At 43.3% G+C, this 5,864-nt stretch overlaps 1 non-coding gene across 1 annotated transcript; it reads left to right on the forward strand.

Annotated features, from left to right (window-relative positions):
- The first annotated feature begins 5,454 nt into the window (after window positions 1-5,454).
- Window positions 5,455-5,561, forward strand: LOC149994391 (U6 spliceosomal RNA). The gene has a single exon (XR_016507998.1). It is a non-coding gene; the product is annotated as a U6 spliceosomal RNA (small nuclear RNA).
- Window positions 5,562-5,864: the final 303 nt, after the last annotated feature.

Below are 5,864 nucleotides of genomic sequence, written 5' to 3' on the forward strand. Positions count from 1 at the left end.
ATTTCCCATCCACATTTATGGGAGATCATGATTCATTTAATGCTCTTGTTGCTTGTGCAATGAAAGAAATGTGTAGCGTGCTTTGAATGTTTCTCAAACTGTGTTAGTTATTAAGAGAGTGACTCAGGCCAGGAGGTGTAGTCAAGGGAGGCAGGAGGGAGTGGGTGGTGAGGACCCAGAGTGGCCGGAGCAGATGGCGGAAGCAAGAAGCTGCCCTTCCTCTAAGTCTCCTTCATCACCCCCTCGGGGCTGCTCAGAGCAGCAGATTTTGCCCCAATGTTCACTTGGTGGGGTTGGCGGGTGGGAGGGTGAGGAGCTTGTACCTACACAAGGGGAGTTAGGGCAGACTGAGCTCTGCCTTCTCCAGGCTCCTTGTGGGACTTCCGTTCCCAATGGGCTTCCTGAGAAGCCACCTCCTTCGGCAACCATAGTGCATGCCGTCAGCCAGGAAGGACAGAGAGGGCGTTGTGAGGAGGAGGCCCAGCTAAGTAAACAGACTAGGACTGGACTCCCCAGTGCCCAGGATCTCAGACCTCTGACCCTTAGGAACCCACCAGCTGGAAGGTCCCTGCATGGGGAGGGGCTGGCCTTCCTGCCCAGCCTCCAAGGCTGTGTTGGGCAGAGTGCCATAAAGTGAGCACGTGTGTCCTGTAGGACTATTGTAGAATTGTTATATACAGAAAACTGGATAACTCTAATGTTTACAAAGTGAACCCCCCCACCCATGTAATGATCACCAACATCCAGACACTCCAGCACTCTGGAATCTTCCCAACCAGGACCCTCTCCACAGGTACCCACTAGTGGCCATATGTCCTCCATCACCAGAGGTCAGGCTCACAATTTGGAGTTTTATATCCATGAGATCATTCAGAACGCACTCTTTGTGTCTGGCTTTTTTTTTTTTTTTTTTCCCCACCAATGTTATGTCTCAGCATTATGAGATTCACCCACATCTTGGGTCTATCACATCCACTGTGTGAGGGCACCACATTTTATCATCCATCTGCCATTGGTGAAGATTCGGGTTGCTTCCAGTACCACTATGAACATTCTTGAGCATATTTGTGGTGTACACAGATACTCCCCCTTCTGTCGGAGCTATCCCCAGAAGTAGAATTGCTGAGTCATTGGATAGGCATATGCTCAGCCTACTTAGATGCTGCCAAACACAGGTTCAGAGTATTTGTAGCATGTTACACTTCCACCAGCCATACCTGAGCATTCCTGTGGCTCTGTCTCTTAGCTAACATTGGGTATCGTCTGTTTTTGGCATTTGTGTTCATTTTAGTCATTCAGGTATGTGTGGGAAGGAATACATTGATTTTATTTACATTTCACTGTTGACTAAGGACACTGAGAACTTTCAAACATTGTTGGCCATGGACATATCCTCTTTCACGAAGTGTCTGCTTAAGTCTTTGCCCACTTATCTAAGATGCTGTTATCTTTTATTTTCTAAATACCAGCTCTTTGTTGAAAAAAAAAAGCATTGTAAATATATTCTCTAACTTTGTGGCTTTCATTGGTTCTTCTTTTTTTCCTAATATATAATTATGAAAATGTTCAAACAAAAAAGCCTGAAAGAACTCTCTAGTGATCATATATATATCTACCACCTGGATCCTAAAATTAACATCAAATATACTTGCTTTATCATATCTCTATCCACCTATTGATCTATCAAAACAGTGTTGTTGGGTGGTTTTTTGTTTGTTTGTTTGTTTTTGATGCATTTCAAAACAAGTTGCAAACACCGGTCTACACTGCCCAAAATACTTCAACTTGTATATCATTAACTAGAAGTCAATGTTTGTTTATGGTTCTTGATTTTCTTTTCAGGTAAATGCCATGTGCAATTAAATGCACAGATCTTAAAGATGTCATCCAATGAGTTCCAACAAATGTAAGCCAAAGTCTGTCAAGGCACAGAGTCCCAGATAGTACCCTCATGCCCCATCCCAGGTAATTTATGCTCCCACTGGTATCCCCCAGAGGGAGTACACAGTATATGATTCCATTTATATAAAGATCTAGAAAAAGAAAAATTAATGGCTTCTATTGTTTTTTCTGAGAATTCAGTAGTAATTTGGATTGTTGGTCACCTGGATTTTCTGTGCCATTTATCTTTGGTTGCTTTTGAGATTTTCCCTTTACCTTTGGTTTTCAGAAATTTGACTGTAACATACCTATGTGTAGTTTTCATTTTATTTCTCTTGCTGGGGATCCAATGAGTTTCTTAAATCTATAAATTTATGTCTTTCACCAAACTGGGGGAATTTTCAGTTATTGTTTGTCCAAATATTTTTTTTGCCCATTCTTGTTCTCCTCTTCTTCTGAGACCCAAATTATACATTGTAGACCTTTGGATATTGTCTCGTAGGTTCCCTGTTAATTTTAATTTCAGTCTTTATCTCTCTGATTTCAGGTTAAATAATTTTTATTGATTTATGTTCAAGTTCACTGACTTTTTTCTGTCATCTTCATTCTGCTGTATAACCCACCTAATGAAGTTTTATTTCACACATTGTATTTTTTTAGTTCTAGAATTTCCATTTGCTTCCTTTTTGTAGTTTCTATTTTTCTGTTGAGGTTTTCTGTCTTTTCACTTATTACAAACATAATTTCCTTTATATCCTTGATCATAGTAAAATAGCTATTTTAAAATCCTTTTCTACTGTTTCTAACATCTGTTTCACATCATAGTTGACCTCTGTTGGTTGTCTTTTCTCCTGAGAAAGTGTCATAATCTCTTGTTTTTTCATGCTTCAGATAATTTTGGATTGCACCCTAGACATTGTGAGTGACATGTTTTAGAAATTCTACATTTCATTATATATGTTCTTTCACATTTCCACATAAATTTTAGAATCAGCTTATTGATGTCAAACAACCTGTTGGGATTTTGATTTAAATGGCATTTAATCCATAGACCAATTAGGAATGATTGACGTATTTACATATTTGAGTGACCCACTCCATGAAGGTGTAATATCCTTACCTTTATTTGGTTCTTATTTAATTTCTCTTAGTAATGTTATGCAGTTTTCTGTGTGAAGGTCTTGTACATTCTTCATGAGTTTATTCCCAGATACTTGGTGTTTTCTGATGTTTCAAGAGATATTGATTTTTTTTTTCCAATTGTTTGTGGAGACATTGAAATAGCACTGTTTTGGGATCTCTGAGTCAAGTCCTAGACCTACTAAGTGTTAGCTGAGTAATTGTAGGTAGATCTCTAGACCTCCACATTCTTATCTTCAGAGTAGAAGCTATGCCTAGGTGCTGGATATTTGTTGAGTTTTTAACCATCAACATTCAGCTCCCTTCTTTTTTGGTTCATGTCACTCTACTTATCTTCCAGGAGTCAGGCTGGTATTGACTCCACCCACAGCTCAAGGGTGGGCCTACTTCTCAACACCTCCAATTGGAGTAACATATCCCTCTGGCCACCATGATTGGCATGTGACCCATTCAGAAGCAAGGATCTGGTATTCTGGGGCCGTCAGAAGAGAATCAGGCCCCCTTTTGTTGCCGAACCAGAACCAGGAGGGCTCGAAGCTAGCACTGTGGTGGCTATATCCCTACCACCAGGGCTTCCAGTGGCCTCTCCAGTTTGCGGAGCCAAACATTCTCTTTTTAGCTTTCGTTCCTCTGGGCTGGCTCTCCTATCATTTGTCACAGCCTACTAGAAGGTCCTGGCCATGAGCAATCAACTCCATGAGCTTATTGTAGGCCACAGCGCTGATCTTGGTTGTAAATGTTCTCCACCATCCTTGGAACACTTGACAAATAAGAACTGTGCTTGGAACAAGTAGGGGAAGGGAGGCGAGGGTCCCATTTAACTTATCACAACAGAGGGGTGTCACCACACAGACCATCAGAAGGAGATAGGAGTCAGGTTGCTGGGTTTGAATCCCAGTTTCTCCACATCCTGCATCCATGTTGTCACTGTGAGCAGCCTACTTCACCTCACTTTTCCCAGTTCATGAGTCTGTGAGGCGGGGATAATTCTGTCTATCTCAGCACTCTTGTGGAGATTAAAATGTTAACAGCATAAATCATAACAGCTTGGCACGCAGTTAGCACTCAAGACAATCTAATTTATTATCATCACCACTGCCTCACCCCGTGTATGAGTGTCCTGTGGCTACTGTAACAAATGACCACAGGCTTAGTGGCTTCAAGCAGCACACATTTATTATCTCACAGTTCTAGAAGTCAGAAGTCTCACTGGCCTAAAATCATGGTGTCTGCAGAACTGATTCCTTCTAGAGGCTCTAGAAGTGAATCCATTCTCTTGCCTTTCCCAGCTTCTAGAGGCTGCCCGCATTTCTTGGATCATGGCGCCTTCCTCCACCTTCAACATCAGCCACATAGCCTCTTCCGATCTCCCACTGACTCTGACTGTCCTGCCTGCCTCTGAAAAGGACCCTCATGATGACATGGGATCCGTCCAGATAATCCAGAATCATCTCCCCATCTCCCCATCTCAGTTTCCCATCTTCTCTGTCCCTTTGCCATGTGGGGTAACATATTCACAGGGCCCAGGATTCAGACATGGATGCCTCTGAGAATCATTATTCTGCTCACCATAGGTGCTGTTCTCAAGGGACGCAAAGAAGAGAAGGGATGGCACTAGGGGCAAAAGCTGGGGAAGGGACTCATATGGCCTGCAAGTCTTTATTGGAGTCATGAGTGCTCCACGAACTGCTCAGGTGATGGAGTCACAGAGAGGTGGAAGGAGGGCCCCAACAGCTCTCCATCCCCTGGCTTCAGTCCCTACTCTGTCTACACTGCCTTGAGGAAAGATCTTGGCCCCCTGGAGCACATTCAGAAGACCAGGATGATACACTCTGCCTTAGGAAAAAGAAGGAGCTGGAGATGCTAAGGTCTGGAAAATCTGGAAGATTGCAATTAGAGGTTGTAAGGTCACCCAGTCCTCTGAGCCTCAGTGGCACTTCCAAAAGGATCTGGTCCTGGCTGACCTCCAGCGGATGGTGAGGGTCCAGGAGAAAATACTGAGCCTATGACACACATCCCACGCATGGTTCTAGCCACCCATCAGTGACCTCAAAGGTCCTTCCCTGGCTATAAAACATGCAAGCCTGCCTCCCAGGCCATGCATGCACCCACGTATTAGAGAACCATGTCCCAGCCTGGCACACTACTGACATGAAAATCCATCCCTTTGGACCAAGGCCATAAGACAATTAACATCAACATGCTATGATTTATTCCCCACGCATTTGCTGGCTGTGTCCCTCAGTCTCAGTCCAGGCCCGTTTCTCAGTGTTTCATGACCTCTGCAAGAAGAGAGTATTGGCCAATTATTTTGATAATGTCCCTAAATTTGTGTTTGATATTTTTCAAGATGAAAGGTGTTGTGCATTTTGACAGGAACCCCACAGAAGTGGTGTTGCCACATTGTAACGATTTGGAAGGACACACAGGACAGCGCTCACTTCGGCAGCACATGCACTAAAACTGGAACAATACAGAGAGGGTTAGCCTGGCCCCTGCATGCAGGTGACACACAAATTCGTGAAGCATTCCATATTTTTGACAATGGAATACTATGCAGCAGAAAGAAAGAAGGAACTCCTACCTTTGGCGACAACATGGGTGGAACTAGAAAGAATTATGCTTAGAGAAATAAGCCAGGCAGTAAAAGACAAATACCAAACAATCTCACCTAACACAGGAACCTAATGAACAAAACAAACGAATGAGCAAAATAGAACCAGAGGCATGGAAACAAGGAACAGACTGACAGTGACCAGAGGGGAGAGGGGAGGGGGAGAAGGGAGGAAAGAAGGGGAAGAGACTACTCAAGCAACTAGGATAAATGACCCTTGGATGTGGAC

The sequence above is a fragment of the Furipterus horrens genome, unplaced genomic scaffold, assembly GCF_987537825.1.
Source record: "Furipterus horrens unplaced genomic scaffold, mFurHor1.1.pri manual_scaffold_13, whole genome shotgun sequence".
NCBI classification, from domain to species: Eukaryota; Metazoa; Chordata; class Mammalia; order Chiroptera; family Furipteridae; genus Furipterus; species Furipterus horrens.